This window comes from Protopterus annectens, chromosome 5.part0 (assembly GCF_019279795.1).
Source record: "Protopterus annectens isolate FY-2018-M chromosome 5.part0, PAN1.0, whole genome shotgun sequence".
NCBI classification, from domain to species: Eukaryota; Metazoa; Chordata; order Ceratodontiformes; family Protopteridae; genus Protopterus; species Protopterus annectens.
Window position 1 is genome coordinate 1,758,174,131 of NC_056735.1, and position 17,937 is coordinate 1,758,192,067.

Genomic DNA, 17,937 nt, shown 5'->3' on the forward strand with positions numbered 1-17,937 from the left:
ACTAAGCATTTTTCCTAATGCCTGACCTCACCAGATTATCTAGTATTGCCAGAACCCTGATCCTAATCTTAAAACTCCCCACACAGTTCCTAAACCTCAAGTCCCCAATCGCTCCATAGATCTAAGACACTCTTCTCCCAACCAAACCTTAAAGTCCCTGATCACTTCCTAAACTTAAAATTCCCTTCTCATCTTTAAACTTAAATTCTCTAATTGTCCTGTAAATTTAAAATCCCCTTAACTGCCCTAAATCTACAGTCCCCAATCACTCTCTAAACCTCAGACTCCCTTCCCCCAAACTTAAAGTCACTAATTGCAATCTGACCCTACCCCCCACTTCGTATTCCCCTTTCTGATGTAACTAGCCTGTGGACACCTCCTTGGCTAGCATGGGAGCAGTTCCATTTACTGTATGACAGCTGCTTGGATGGACTCCTACTTTAGTTCTGGCATGAGCAGTTGCCTGAAGGGGCTACAAGACACTTGGGTCTCTGGCATTAAGGAAGTTATCTTATAGCGCTTGGGACCTGAGAGCTTGTAATGTTCTCCTCACCCTCCACTAGGTGTTCATACAGTAGAAAGCTTTGCTGCAATCCTCCCCCAGGATAAGGGTCCAGCACTTAATGATCACTCCAACTCTCCTTGCTGAGTCTTTCAGTGTCTGGGTCATTAGATTATTCCTTGTCTTCCAGCTCACAGGCAGGTAGGTCTACATCCTTCTGGGTTATACAGCCTACATTCTTAGAAATTTATTGGGTGAAATTTATCTTCACTTTAAATATTGTTTGTTATTTCTATTTGTTTTCATTTGTATATTTGAATTAAAAAGGTATTTCATTCAGCTGGGGCTTGAACAGCCTGTTAATGTTTATTCTCTGTACTGACTTTGTATATGTAATTCATTAGCTCTACCTCTCTGTAAAACTATAGTCCAACATAAACAGACTTTTAATTTTTGGATTTCATCAGGATAGTGTCCAAAAACAGTTCATTCTAATCAGTCCATCAACCCATTTAAAACAGACCTGGAAATAAATAGTTTAAAACTATGAAGACACAGTACTATAATATCTCATAAATGCTATGCCCTAACTGTTTGCTTGCAATGTAGAATCTTTTAGATCTTCATAAGAAATGTGTTATAAAGTAAAGATAGGTCTATGTCATGATCACTGCTGATGTGACACCCCGACATCATGTACAAAATGTAAAAAAAGCTTGGTGAGACCAATACTGATGCTGATGAGCGTTTTTGAATGATGTACTGTAGTGGACCACTGATTCTTACAAAAATGATTCTCAAAATGCAACCAAACCCACATTAGTAGATGGAAAAAGACCTGCAATAATTCACATTTTGTGCTCAAGCTGCACCTGTAGTGATACAAAAGAGGGTGTTGTACGTGTTTTAAGCATTCTCAACAGCTAAGGAAATAACTCCTGAAATAGACAGCATATTTCTGTGAATTTACAGGGAAGTTGTTAATTCTAAAAGAGACGTCCTGTTTGCTGAAAGCAAACTGACAGTTTAGCTAGTATTGCAAGAGCGAGAAAACCACATGCCTGTGTCAAGCTGATAAGAGGTTAGGCAGCTTTTGCAGAAGTTCCGTCCTCACACATCTCTGAAGTAAATGTGCCAAAATGTCAGTCTTCCTTTCCTGTATGCCTTGCCATTTCTTGACGTTGAGTCCTGATACACAATTCAGTTGTTCTCTCATTGTTTTGCAAATGTGTTTATAAATATTATTAACGGTGAGAGCAGTCAAGTTGGAGACAAACAAGTAAGAAGCAGCAGTACAATTGTAACTGAAATTACAAGAGATGAAGCACCTTATCTCCACTTTTATCAGTTTATTAGTTTGTGAAAACAATGGTCAGTAATAAAGAATGACACATTTTCAAAAATCGCATCTACAACCGGAAAAGATACTGGCTAATTTGTTCTATTGTGCAATTTAATTTTGTACTTTCTCCTGCATACAAGAAAAAGATTTAATCAGTACTTTTATTTCATCTGACGTTTGATTTGAACGTAAATGTTTAATGACTATGGATAATTTTAGGGTCATTGTCTTTTCAGTTATTTGGCATTTCTGCAAATTTAATTTAAAATTCTTGTTGCTTCAAACAATATTATGGCTACCTGTGTTGATAGTTGCACTTACTTCTTTAGTCTTTTATTTTCTTGTTTTGTTTTTGTTTTCTTAGTGCTACAATTTTTACCTGGTTAAGTCATTGAACGACCATGTTTCTTCAGAAGGTAATGACCTGTGACCCCAGGAAAGTTAATGACTAACTCTATGGTATACAGTGCTTCACCTATGAATAAGCTAGACATGTTTGGTGGAAGAATCACCGTCAGTCTCAGCTATCAGTAAAAAAAAAAAATCTCACAACACAGAATAAAAAGGGTTTCTTTTTTTTTTGTTTTACAGGGGCAAGCAAGACCTCCTGTACCCCTCATGTGGGGGAAGTATACCCTACACTCCAAATTTATATATACCAATTCTTCTGTTGAGTAATAGTAGGGAAAGGGAGAAACTCTGCAAAATAACACATAGTGCTCGCAAACAAGCAGCAACCCACTGTCATATAACTGCCTAGCTATGAAGAAATGGAAATTGCCCAGTTGAGAAAGATCAGTAAGCAGACAGTTTTATGTTGTGTGGTAGCCACAGATGAACACACTCAAACCAGTGCCTTTAGTATTATAAGTTAACCATCCTATTTTCTCTTCATAAATTGCTCCTAATTTTGTTTATTTATTTATTTATTACATATTTACTTACTCACCTACTTGGTACAGCGGTAGCGTTGTTACCTCACAGCAAGAGTTTCTCCAGTTCGATTCTCGTCTTGGCTTGGGAGTGCCTTCTGTGTGGAGTCTGCATGTCCTCCCTGTGGTTGGGTAGAGTTCAAAAGACATGTGTGTGTAAATGGGCGTGCCTTCGTTAAAGGTTGGGCGTCGAGCTGGCACCTCGGCATTTTGTAAAAATCTACCGCCAATCATTAGTGGACCGGAGTTCTGTTGTGGCGACCCCTTACTGGGAAAAAGCCGAAAGACAAACAACAAACAACAACTTACTCACCTACTTACTTAGATTTTATGGACTGGTTAGTAACCCAAGCCTTGTAGCCTCTTTTCAAGAGTAACTGTTGGTTGTTTTCATACAAACCAGAAGAAATTTAGGCAGGGCACAGTGCAGATTCCCTCACTCTTTTTATAAGTGCCATAACTATGTTTTCTTCCACCTAAGCTACCACCAGGCATATGAGACATTGGATTAATGTCTTATTCAAGGGACAGTATACTCAGGAATGCAGTACCCCTTAAGTGGACTGCAATGTCAGTAATGGAAAATGAATCCAAGTATCTATTGTGGCAATTTGAGGTTATTTGAAAAAAATAGGAGAGATTGTTAAACTTCTAAAGTTTTAAAGAAAATAGGAAAAATGCAAAAACTAGTGTAAGTGTTTCATGATTCTATATAACAGAGATGCTTTTTGTGCATTATTTCTAATTAAACCATGCCAGGATTTATATGATCTAGCCTACCTGACCAGGCAAAACAATGGAAAATGGAAAACTCTTTGCCCCAGAGCTTAATACTCCATAACTTCTGTGCAGTATTATGCTCAGAACACATAATACCCAGTAAATGTTTAATCCATAAAATATTTCAATAATTCAAGAAATCTTCCCATTACAGATATCAAACCAAACAAGAAAGATTGCTGCCAACCACTGCAACCTTATGCATTACTAAAGATGCATCGATTACCATATACTGTGATGTGCTACTACTCTGGTGTTGATCACCATTTCCCATGATGTCCAAGTACGGTGAAGTACACGATCACACATAGTCCTCAGTATTCAGGCAATTCAAAATTAAACCCAGATGAAACTTAAATATAAAATAATTAAGCATGGCATAATGAATATAATAAGTGGAAGAGTTGGGGCTGTGCAGGACTTACTCTTCACTCATCTTCATGTTGGATCTACTATGCTTTGTCACGGGATCAAACATGACTGTACCCCCATATCTGCCCTTCATAATAAACACATTATTAATAATGGGGGGGGGGGTCTAGCAAGACCTGTTTTACTCCTGACATACAATGCGTATTTAATTCCACGGTTACTACATATCTGTACTGTGATTTGATGTGTTGGTCTCTGATCATCCTAATACTGAGGAAATTTACTCGATTGTTAAGCAAATTGCAACCAGGTAACAGTACTCTAGAAAGGCTGCTTGGGCATTGAGTAAAAGCATGCATTTAATGTAACATTTATATAAAAGCCATACATAAAGATGTTGCTTCATTTGATACCAAAGAACATGAAGAATGTCACCCTAGTTGTGAATATAGAAAATTAATTAAAACTACTGAGGTGAAATATTTATTTATTTGTTTGCCTGATTCTTTGTTTAGTTGCTTGTTTGTTTGTTTTAGTTTTTAAGTCAGGATGATGAATTAGCCAAGATGGCCAATTTTCAACATTGCATGAGTACAAAGCACAGATAGTTGCACAGTATTTTATTTATTCTTTATGGCTGCATTTTATGAATCCACATGGTCCACCCACAGCTCACATCTTCTCTATAAATCTCCATTAAACCCGAGTCAGCCTCTTTGCAACTGCTACTCAAGGGATGGATCCTGGTTGGAGCCTGCTTGACCCTACAGGCAAGCCCTCTATCTCCAAGGAGAGAATGACCCTGTGGTCTAAGCCTGATGACTCCCCATTCCTGATTGCATTTTTGTTAGCTTAGGGAAGTGGTTTACTCTAGCTGTAATGCTGCAGGTAGACACTCAGTGTTGAAAGAGGAAAATGGCCTATTGGCCTATGACATCTAAAGCTACAACTGCACCCTAGTGGCAAGAGGCATGGTTTGGATATTTTAGAGGATGGTAATGCTTATTGGGATCAGTGAGCATGATGCAGGCATTACCACCCATGTCAGGTCACTCATGCCTCACTCAGTTATCAATTAAGCCTACCATGAAGTCTGGAAAGCACACTCTGTTCTCTCACTAGAATATATGCTCCCATATGCTGGCCAATCTTTCTCTGCATTGCAGGATCAGCATGACAGTCCTTCTTGCTAGTGACTTCAAGTGCCAGAGTTATTAATGTAACTTGTGTCACCTGGGCCATACTCAGGGTTTTATCCCTGTCTGAAAATGTGTAGTTTGTCATAGTAAACAGCAATCAAAACATAGAAAATTATTACAGTAAACTCTCACTTAACTGCAACTCAAGCAACCAGAGCTATCAAGCAACCAGAAAAAAAAAATCTAAGAAATACAGTAGAGTATGAACAATTCAGTTTTTCATGTATAGCACTTTGTCTTTCCTCCCACAAAAGCATACCTTACATTTTTAGAGTTTTAGAGTTTTAAAAAGAAAGATACAAATAAATTCCCTCTCTCCCCAACCTGAGAACAAGTCAAACTAAACAAGCCAAATCACTAAAATGTCAACATTTGCTCCATACTCAGTCAGTTTGCATCGGATTGCACATTCTCTCTCCATTCTCTCATACACTCTCGTCAGCTTTCATACAGCTCTCCGATCTCTTAAACAGTTGCTTATTTATTTATTCATTATTTATTTATTTATCGGGAAATTCCAACTGGACTCAGGTCCTTCTTCAGTGGAGGCATGCGGAGACAAGCTCCACAAAACAATAAATGAGCAGCAGAGTACATGAAGAACAATTGAATATACATACAATAGCAAATAATACATACTGCAGCAAACATTAGCTATACATACAATATGAAACATAGTACTGAACAGATATACCAATATCTAGCTAAAGGCTAGGAATAAAGGTAGGATGTATATACAGATAGTACTAGGCTCAAACAGATACGGTTCTAAACTCGTATAGCTACATTTTGTATACAAATATTGTACTAAACTCAAACAGATGTAAAGCAGAAGCTCCACATGAAGGTGGAACAAGCTAGAAGGGCTAATGGGATGGAAGGAGAAGATAGAGGAGTAAGAGAGGAGACTGAGTGAGTAGTATACATGGTAGTGAGAGGAAGCTAGATGCAAGTCAGTTGGATATGTATTTGGAGTTGAAATTTAGTGAGGTAGTTAAGCATGTTATAACAGGTCTGAGCGATTGAGTAACGAGGGAAGGGGAGGGTAAAGTGTGAGCCGGAGCCTGCAGAGGAAGTAATGCAATGATCCAGAAGGTGTGAGGCACAGTGGCTAGGGGACGGGAGAGGAAGGGGAGGTAAAAGGAGGGTTACTAGTCAGGGTTGGTGCATGGGCATAACCAGAGACATTTTAAGTGAGTTTTAATGCAGTCTTGAAGTGATTGCAAGAAGGTAGTGTGGTTATAGAGGGGGGGAGATTGTTCCATAATCTGGATATGAAGCAGGAGAATAGTTCTTCTCCCACTGAGCTCTTGGGTATGGTCACTAGAAGTGGATTTTTGCTGCTGGAAAATAGTGGTCTAGCGGAACAGTAAGGCTGGAGAAGGTTTTGAAGGAATGGGACTTTAAGAGGATGGTTTACTAACTTGTGGGTGAGAGAGAGAGTTGATTCAGGTGAAGAAGTTGAGAGAGTTCAAGCCAGTCAAGTTCTCTAACTGAAATACAGTGGTGGCTGTGATACGATGCACCAGTGGCAAACTTAGCAATTTTTCTGTAGCAAGTCTTGAGCTTGTTTAGGCCTGTTTGTCTAAGGTAGGTAAGTATAGTAGAGTCGTAGAGTAAAGTAGAGATTCGGTGGGAATTGGCAGCAGAAATTCTGGCTGTCTTGGTAGGGAATTGTTTGTTTCTGTACATGCTTGGTGGCTGTGAATAGATCATTGGTGAAGAGTGAGAATAGTAGGGGACCAAGGATGGAGCCTTGGGGAACACCGAGTGTTACAGGAAGTCGAGGAGATAGGTATTTATGCCAGACAACTGATTGTTGTTGGCCAGTTAGATAGCTGTGAAACCAATCAGTAGCTGATTGGGAAAAGGATAGGTTAGTGAGAACAGAGATTAGTAGTTTGTGTGAGACCATGTCAAAAGCTTTGGATAAATTCAGAAATGTAGCAGAGGAGAACAGGCCATTATTTTTATGATGAAGGATAGCATTAGTGAAAGAGAGCAAGGTGGTAGTTAGTGCTGTGGTATAGCCTGAAGCCATCCTGGGTGCTGGAGAGGAGGTTATTAGCTAAGAGGTAGTCTAAGACTTGAGAATGGATGCATTTCTCAAGTATCTTGGAAAGTGGAGAAAGGATGGCTATGGGGCAGTAACTGGGAAGTTCAGTGGAGGAGCCACCTTTATGGAGGGGAATGATGTGAGATAAGCCTTGTAGGCTTAAGTTTCAATAGAAGTTTTTTATATAGGAGGTAGTTACTAATGAAAAAGAAAAGACTGTGGGCAGAGTACTTGGTTTTGATGTAGGGAGGGTGAGTAGAAGGTTGTGTTGTTTAGTCAAAGACAAAATGGTTTCAGTAAAGTACTTCTTGAATGAGTCAGCAATACTGCTGGGGTAAGGGGGAGTGGTAGGTGGGGGGTTGCCTACTTTACCTGGGTGGAGAATGGAGTTTACTGTGGACCAGAATTGCTTAAGATTATGATAGGATGAGTTTAGGGCAGACTGATAATATTGGGTTTTATCTTCTTTTATTTGTTTTTTGAGATTATTGTGCAACTCTAGGAATGACTGTCTAGAGGAGGGGGGTTTTATTAAGTGACAGTGCTCCCAGGCCTTATCTCTGATTTTCATTACTGTCCTGGTGATTTTTTTGTAGCCGAGGGGAGTACTGTGTTTTGACTCTGGTATTTCTTAAGGGGGGATGTGTGTTTAGTATGTTTAGAATAGTGGTGCTATTGAAAACGTGGATGGCTTCAACCAGACTGAGGTACTTTAGTGGTGTCCAATCACATTTTTGAAGGGGTGAGATAAAGGAGAGAGGGTTAAAGTTAACATATTTCAGATTTGCCTATAGATTGTGGGTTTAGCACAATTTAAGTGTTGTCTCAGAAGGAATGCATGAGTGTGGTCACTGAGGCTATCTGGTAGACAGCCAGCTAAGTATGAGTGAGGGTATTTATTGACTAATATCCAGTCGAGAGTAGTATGTTTGTTAGAGATTTTATTTATCCGGGTAAGTGACTGTTTAGTTGGGAGAAACCATGAAGGTTTAGGTGCTGGACTGGATGATTGTTATAACAAGATAGCCAGCTGATATTAAAATCACCTAGGATTATGGTTGTTTCCTGGGGTAGGGAATGGTTAGCCCAGTTCAGGAGGTTTTCCAGGGGTGGGATGTTTTGGCCAGGTGGGAAGTAGCATCCTATGATGTTGATTGCTTTATTTGGGTTTAGTTTGAGGTTGGCATATAGGATTTCTTCATTTCTAATGTGGGGGTCAGATGTGTTTAGGATCTGGATGTTGAGGTGGTGTTTAAACATTAGAGCCACACCACTCCCTTTCTTAGATTGTCTATCTACTCAAAGAATGTTATAAACTGTTGGGAGTATTTCCTTACTTTTGGTGTGAGATTTGTGCCAGGTTTCAGTCAGGATGAGAATATCAGGAGAGTATAAGGCTATGTTGGTGTTTAGGTCATGAGTTTTATTAGTTATACTTCTGATATTTAGACACATGATGGCTTTCTGCTGAATGTTAGCTGTGAGAGGGGGCAGCTGTTGGACAGATTTTTAGGTGAGGAGTTGGTAATGGTAGGATCAGGGTTAGGGTGGATATCACCACTGAGGGTTAATTTAGATAGGGCAGTAAACATAAGTTTTATAAATCTGGTAATTAACCTGTCATATTTTAGGGATAGTTTTTGTTTGAATGTAACAGGTGACTGGTAGTATGGTGGGTGTATTGAGACAGAGTTTGTGATGGTATGACAAGTGTAATTAGTAGGTGGGTGATGGATAGAAGTGAGAGTAAGGATTCAGTGATAGTGGTGGGGGTTGTCTATTATGGAGTTCTGGTAGGATGTAAGGTGTGCAAGAAGAGTGCAGGTAAGGAGTGTAAGCACATTAAGTAGTAGCATGACTGTGTCAGATAAGCAGTTAGATTGGAAGTGGGTGTGGTACTGTGGGCGGCAGAGGAGATAAGTTACTAGTATTCTTCTGACTGGTTGCTAGTTATTACGAGGGGTTAGTGCCCAGAATAAATCTAGATGTAGTGGGGTAAGGTGCGATTAGGGGGCAGGGAGAGATGCAAAGTGAGTCTGTGTGTAGCACAGGTGAATAGAGCAGGGTTTAAAACCCCTCCAAGCTGTGGATCACCAGGTAAGTATCTGATGGCTTACCAGTGAGCAGAATTCAACTACTGATGAGCACTTGTGTCCTGATGGGAAACTAGTAATTTAAAGATGGCTCCATAAACAGTAAGAATCTAATATAGATTTAGTATTGGAGGTGGGGGGGGGTAGCAAAAAGGGTGTGAGCCAGGTGCAATGCAAAGAAAGCAGCCAAACCAGAGAGGCAAGCAGTGGAAAACTATCAGTGAAGGCTTCAGAAGGGGTGAGTAGTAATACAAACTCAACTTGTAAAGTGAAGGAGATAAGAGACAGCAAAGTTTATTAAGGCTGGGAGTGTGTTTTCACATTAACTTGCTTATTAGTAGCCAGTTTGTGCATAGATTAGAGTAGGGAGATACATTAGCAATGAAGGGGAATGTATAGATTTCTGCTTTCATACATGCATTCACTCTCTCTCTCTCTCTCTCTCTCTGTTCAGTTCATTAATTTCGCTCAGCATGCTACTGAAAACTGTTCTGTGTGTCATGCTTTCTAATGGAAATATAAGTTTAAAATATTACTCCACCCAGGATTTTAATTACTTCTTCTTCTTTTTCTTTTGGCTGTTCCCATTAGGGGTCACCACACCAGATCATCCTTTCCATTTCTTCCTACCCTCTGCATCTTGCTCTGTCACACCAACCACCTGCATGTCCTCTCTCACCACATCCATAAACCTTATCTTAGGCCTTCCTCTTTTCCTCTTACCTGGCAGCTCCATCTTTAGCATCCTTTTCCCAATATACCCAGCATCCCTCCTCAGCACATGTCCAAACCAACACAATCTTGCCTCTCTGGCTTTGCCTGTAAACTGCCCAACCTGGGCTGACCATCTAATATACTTATTCCTAATCCTGTCCACCCTCGTCACACCCAGTGCAAATCTTAGCATCTTCAACTCTGCCACGTCAAGCTCTGACTCCTGCCTTTTTGTCAATGACATGGTCTCCAATCCATATGACATAGCTGGCCTCACTACCCTCTTGTAGACCTTCCCTTTCACTCTTACTGGTACTCGTCTGTCACAAATCACTCCTGACACTCTTCTCCACCCACTCCACCCTGCCTGAGCTCTCTTCTTCACCTCTCTTCCACACTCACCATTACTCTGAACTGTTGATCCCAAGTATTTAAACTCATCCACCTTCGCCAGCTCTACTCCCTGCATCCTCACTATTCCTCTATCCTCCCTCTCATTCACACACATATATTCTGTCTCAGTCCTGATGACCTTCATTCCTTTCTTCTCTAGAACATATCTCCACCTGTCCAGGCTTTTAATTACTATATTTCAATAGTAAAATCAAATCAATACAGTGTTTATGGTATGGTATGGTGTGGTATAGTATAGAGTACAGTATTTGTCAGGTCTATTTTTAATAGTATCTGTCAAGCAACCAGAAACTATAATTATCTGGCATCTACCAATCCCAGTGGGTGCTGGTTAACTGAGTGTTTGCTGTGTAAAGTAGCATACATATTTATAAGCAGTTTAAACTGAACAATTCATAAGTAAGGTCATCAGTACAAACTGAGCTATGCATTAAATGTTGATACATGAACAGCTTATTATTTGCTGACAAAAGATATGAGAGAACGAGAGAGAAAGAGAGAGTGAGGTGGTCTAATTAATAGCTGAATGACTAAAGCAACAACATTTGAAAAAATATATAAGCTGCTGTAACATTTATTTGCAGAAGTGTTTAAATTCGAAAAAACTAGGAGAAACTCATATATTTTAGGTGCACTTAATGTAAGGGAATGGTAGCTAGAATGCAGTTTACTTTGAAAATGGCTTAATTTAAACTAGCCATGTCATACAAACATTAGAATGCACAGATCAGCATTGTGAGTAGGATTGTACACTAGCATTCCCCATGTATAACAGTGCATTATGACATCCCACACTCCATGTTAATAAGGAAATGCTGCAAGCTTTATGCCATTGTTTTATAATAAATAATTTTTAAATGTGTCAATTCGTAAACAGTTGTTTGGTTCTGTTTTTCTGGTCCCTAAAGTAAATAGCTTACTTTGACTGAAACAAAGGCAATGCTATTTTGATGCTGATAATACTGTCAGATATTCTCTACAAGTTATTGGTTGCAGATCCTCCCTGTCCCCTGTCTAACCTCAAATTAAATACTAACTTATTTTTAGAATATAGTATAAAATGAGGACTATGACAAGTTGCAGCGATTCATGAAAAACAATTGTCTACTGTGTAGTGAAGTCAAAGTATGTATTCAGCTGGCATCTCTTATCAGCCCTTTTAACACTGCTTATTTGCATTGAGGCAAAGGCACCTAGAAAGCAAAGTTATGTTTTGTAACATTAGGTTTTCAACTGTGGGAAGATAAAAGCCACACACACCACTAATGCTACCACAATCGTTCCCCAGCCATAACTGATAGGCCAGGGTGGAGGTAAACTGGGTATTGTGTTAGGCCACAAACATTATTAGCTGACCTCACTTTCCGAAACTAATGCAGAACCTAATTGCATCAGATTAACTGTAGTTGCACAGAAAGAATTTTTTTTTTTTTAGGCCATCACTTTATAACTGATAAACCAAGCAGTTCTGCAAACAAAGGCCAACAGTTTCCTGAACTAATTTCTGAGAAGAGTTCTGTCAGTTTCCTTAGCTGACATTTTGCTTGTTTACATTGTTCTTTATAGCTTGCATTTAAACAGTTAAATAATGTTAGCAAGATGTTGAAGAGTCTCAGTATAGGTTTGACCTCTAAAATACACAGATATAGCACAGACTGAAAAGACAAACTGACCACCTTCTTATGTGAGTCATGTGGGTTTTTTGTGATTAAACATAGGCTACTGACATTATTAATTATAAGTAAAGCCCCTAAACCACTGGAGAGTCATACATTCAAATGTGGACACTGTAAACATCTCACAACACACAAAAATAGTCTCCCTGCAACCTCAGGTGTCATGGCAATTCCTCAGCCTGATGTGTATGTATACCTGCTGTGAGATCGTACAGACTAGAAAAAGAGAGAGTGGAAGGGAAAATAACAATGCTTAACGTCTCTCTCTCTCATGACCCACAAACATAGCCATCTCCAATGCAGTGAAACACCAAATATAGGAATGCAGCTGTCTTCCTGTTTCAGAATTACAAAATCTGCTAAAGCACGAGATAATAAAGCATAGGTTACACAACTCAGGCATCAAAAAAGAATAGTTCATCTATATCAGTGGAGAAAATATATTTTAGATGACAATTAGTGATGCGTTGTGTAAGTTAGGATAATGAACAAAGCATAGGAATGTACATTATAAGAACACAATGCATTGAAATGGTCTTTTTTTGAGATTTTCTCCAGGTAAACCCTAGATGAGGTAAAAATCTTCAGGTCTATATTACATCGTCGAACTGCAAAAACGATGTAATATCGAACCCAAATGTCCGAAACATGAAAATAGCAAAGCCAAGGTTCATCGATTTTTTTGCCAGGGAAAAAAAATCGGTGGGCCGTTTTCAGGGCTTTGCTATTTCCTCCACTGTGGTACAATCACAGAGTTGGTATATTTAAGTAGGGGGGGCATGGGGTTGTGGGGGGTGAAGCCCCCCACTTTACTTTAAGTTTAAGGTTGCAGGTTATTTTTTTTTTGTTAGGGAACAGCGATTTTTTTTCCCTGGAAAAATAATTGCTGTTCTGTGTGTTGGATACTTTCATGTTCAGACATTTGGGTTCGATTTACATCATTCAAACATTTTACAGTTTGACGATGTAATATAGACCCAAAATTTTCATCTCCCTTCATAGTACACTATTATAATCAAATGTAGGGAAAATCTCTGCTAACATCATTAAGTTGACATTGATCTAAGAGCAAAAAGTGTAATTGGGTTACCCCTCTTACATCTGCCTTGCTGCTTAGGTTGTCTCTTTTTATACTTGTATAACCTCAGTAAGCTGCTAAGCATTACACCATGAAAAGAAATAGCATTATTTATTTTCATTGAATTTCACATTTTGTTCTGATTTTAGCTCAAGCAAAATATGATTATTTGTTATTTATTTGTTGTAATGTTAGGGCAGTCAGAAGAATTCTTTGGCTGAACCTTGGCATCCTATATATGAGCTATGAAATGGAAGTTAATAGTTTAATATGTTAATCTGTGAGAGATTTAATTCTAAGTTGTATTGGTCCATCCATCTGTCCATAACCCCTTTTTCTCATTTTTGAATATGGGCTAGCCCTGCCATGGCTGTTCTTCCATACGGCACATACACACACCTTTGCCCAAGTTTAAAGTATGCCAATCCACCTACTGCATTTCTTTTGGAATGTAGGTGGAAAACTGGGCATGCAAAGAAAACCTACACAAACACAGAAACAACATGCAAACTCCTCACAGAAGGCACTCCTGCCAAGAGTCAAACCAGAGAACCTCGTCCTGTCAGGTGTCAGCACTACTTGCTGCACCATAGCATTTGTAGAATTTCACCAGCTGATTACTAGGCTATAGTCCTTGCACTGATTCACCTGTACTAAGTGTTAATCTATATGAAGCCATTATCTTTATTTGTATAACATTCTAGAAATAAAAGTCATTTTTTGTAGAAATGTTTTGAGTGCAAAATATTATTGCCTAAAGTCAAAACCTACCAATACGTCAAACAATAACTGAGGAATAAAGAGGTGGTATCGTCCTTTCTGATGTCCTAAAGAAATTATCCAGACACTGATGCCTTCTGGGAGATCAGGGGTGGCACGTGATATTGGACTGCAGGACTGCAGCCCCCCCAGCTGTAAAAGAAAAAAAAACAGCTGTAAATACAAACAAGAGTCCCGGAACTTCACGCATGCGCACTCGCAGCATTTCCCAATTAGACTGCTGGTGAACCAGTCCAGAGCATGCGCACAGAATCCAGACTACTGCTGAGACAGTCCAGATTTGGAAAACAGCATTCAACAGCAAAGATCCCAAAAGGGGATTGGATTGCAATGTCTGCAGACTGGGTAGCAGCTTGCTCTGGATAAACTTTGCAGCAATGCAGCTGGGCTTTTATCAACAGACTTTTCTACTCAGGTAGGGTGTGTGTGTGTGTGTGTGTGTGTGTGTGTGTGTGTGTGTGTGTGTGTGTGTGTGTGTGTGTGTGTGTGTGAAATGCCCCACTTAAATATACCTGGAGGCTAGAGAGAACTCAGGAAATATACCTGGTGGCTAGACTCAAACCCTATACCTTGGGAGCAGGTAGCAAGAGCTTGAATTCCCTACTTATCACCACTTGTGAAAAATTTTCCACATATAATTGTTCTGATGAAATTAAATAATGATGGTCATTTGAATTACAGACTTCATATTCTTCAGAAAGTGCATGGTAACACAAAACCTTTTATTCTTGCAATTTTCTGTTTATAAGATCAATATTTGAAATGTGTCCCTATTTTTGTGGCTGTATTCCCCCATTATTGGCTTTGTCCAGGTTTTTTGTGCTAAGAGGTTGAGAGCTATGGTGAGAACTGAATTCACTGATTATGTTTGGGAGCTGTATTCCCCCATTATTGGCTTTGTCTAGGTGTTTTGTGCTAAGAGGTTTAGAGCTACGGTGAGAACTGAATTCACTAAATGATAGACATTTAAGCTTCAGTCTACCTGTCTTTCAAGAAACAGCTGATTTGGCATAGTGGTATGTTGCTCTGTCTGTAGTGCACAGGGTCCTGGATTCAAGACTTGGCAGTGAAATGCATGGTGGTAACCTCACATTTTATTCTAGCAACTTTCCAAGATTATACAAGCAATGTTTAAAATGTGCCCCTAGTTTTGGGGCTTTTGCCCGCCCCAATAAATTTTGGCTTTTTCCAGATTTCTTGTGCTTCAAAGTTGAGAGATACAGTTGAGCGTTGAGTGGATTATACAGGGAGGTGAGAGCTTGAAGAGAAGTTTAATGCTGCTTATGCGGAGTTGACTTGTATTGTTAATATCACAACAAGTAGTGTACTTGCTTTTGATGCAGAGGTCTATTTTCACAGTATATAGATGCATTGCTGATATTGTACTGTGTTGTACTTTTAAAGGGGGTGGATGCTGCAGTCCTGAAAATGCCCACTTTGGTAGAGACACCTAGTAACAATGAACCTGTTATCAGTTTGCCATTCATTCCCTATTGCAATATTACTAGCTTATCATTTTTTCAATGTAACATAGCCAATTTATTCCTCAATGGTAACAGGCACTTTATTTGTAAATGAAACAATGAAATATAAATGTGTTTGCAAGCAGCAACTTCTTCATTAGTTACAGATCTCGTTAATGTGGAATTATTTAGATGTCTTTTACTTCTGCAGATATTGTGCATATTTACTGATACTAGTGGATTGTAGAAGTCTGAGTAGGCTTTTATGATGGAAATGTTCTGAAATGGGCAGTTTTGTCATTACTGGTGCATGCATTTTTGTTTCATTGTTTACTGGAAAATGTTCAAAACAATAAATTTAAAATGCCGTCTAACAGCTGTATTGTATTATACAAGGAATATACTTTAATACAATCAGATAGGTGTATCAAGGAACACATGTATGCTTCCCGTGCAAGGGGCCTGTGATTTGAAAACAGCCCAAAGATAATCTTTATCTGCCACTGGCCATATGTATTTTCTTTGAATGTGGGTTTCAATGCCATTTCAATGAATGTGAATTTCAAGGGCAGAGACATTTTAATGCTAAGTCTATTTTCATTGTGAGACTGCATTGCTTCATTTAGCAGATGTCTATTAGTGTTTGTGCTGTAAAATGTAAAATAAAACTTTTAAATGAAATCCAAATTATCATAAAAAAAAGCAGTATGCACATTAAAGTGTTTATGGTAAATAGGCCGAAATAGCCAATTAATGGGACATTGGAATAGCTGCAGGGGGAGGCCCCATTCTACCATGATTTTGTGAGGGGGAATGGTGGCAAACTCAGACAGCCCCGACTGAACTATACCTCTTAACTGTCCAGATTTTTGCAGAATGAATAGATTTTTGCTTCTTATTTTTGGTTTGATCCTCATAAAATTTGTGGTTTTCTGAGAAATCATTTAAGAATAAAGTCCCTAAATAATGAGAGGCATTGAGTTTCAGACTTCATACTCTTCAGAAAAATGCATGCTAAAGCAAGACCTGTTGTTCTGTCAACTGTCTAAGTTTATACAAGAGCAATTTTTAGTACTGTTTGTATGTTCCCCCAATATATTTGGCCTTGTCCCGATTTCCTGCATTAAGAGGATGAGATGTACATACAAATAAATCACTTTATAGAATTAGGTATATCCAAACCTCTCAACTGTCCCTGATTTTGGCTCAAAATGTTGCTCTCCCTCTAATAATACTGCCACAAAATGGTAAATTTGGAAGAAATCGTGGAGGGTTTACAATTAATAAATAATTGTAATGATCAGAGTTATAGATTACTTTTAATTTCAGAAATGCATGTAGATACTGTTATTTTGTCAGATGGGCAAGTTAACAGTACTAATATTTAAAAAGTGCCCCTTATTTGACAGGTTCCCAGCTGTATTGTATGGCTATTTTATATTTTTGCGTCAAATTTTTGCTCCATTTTTCATAAAATTGTGTTTTTTCTGGCAAATTCGTGGCAGATCATTAAAGATTAAAGTTCAAAAATAATGGCAGGCATTTGAGTTTCAGATTTCATACCCTTCAGAAAATTCATACTAATGCAAGACCTACTATTCTATTATCTTTCTAAGTTTATAAGTGCAATATTTAAAATTGTCCTTATTTCTGGCCTTTATCCCACTTCTGTTTATGGCTTTGTCCAGATTTCTTGCACTGAGACTGAGAGGTATGACAAATGTGTCAGGGCCATCACCATCAGCCAGAGACATTTCAAATTGTGAAATACTTGTTCCAGCCCACTCCCCCATGCAATGAATCTGGATGTGTCCAATCAAGGCAAGGAGTAGTTATGCAATATAAGTGAGCAGAGTATCCACCCAGCCAAGGTAGACACAAGTACTACAGTGGCTTTTCATCTGTTCTTGAGTTTGCAGAATGTTTTGGTTTTCTGTCATATTTTATACTGTTGATTTATGCTTCTTCCTATTCAGAAAATGCATGTTGTTGCAGTGCCTGTTGCTCTGTGTTTAAGTAGCAATGCTTTAATAACAATAAGGTAAGCTTGTCTGAGACTGTAAGATGCAAGTAAGCTTTAATAAGCATACTGTTAAAGAATTGCCAACATTGAAAGCCTTTTTGTTGTTGCCATACAGATAATATTTACAAAACTAGATAGAGTATAAGCCTTAGGTATTGAAATGCATATGACAGCATTTGTAATAAAGGACAGGATTATAGTATTTCAGAAGCTCATTACATTTGTTGGAGACTTGCAGTCATCATTGCAGGCTTTACCAGTAAACTAAACAGAATGCCAATCTATCATGTGTGTCCCATAACCTGTGCAGTAATCCTTTAAGCAATTTATCTTGAGCTTGTTTCTTGTTTGCTGTTCATTTTTTACTTTGATCATGTTTTCCCCATGAAACAAGTAGATAGTTATCAGGCAGCAGGTCTTTTTTGGTTAGAAACATTTTTATAAGTGGGGGTATCACAGAGATCACTACTTTCAGCATGTTCCATGGTACTTTTATAAAGCTGAATAAAAATT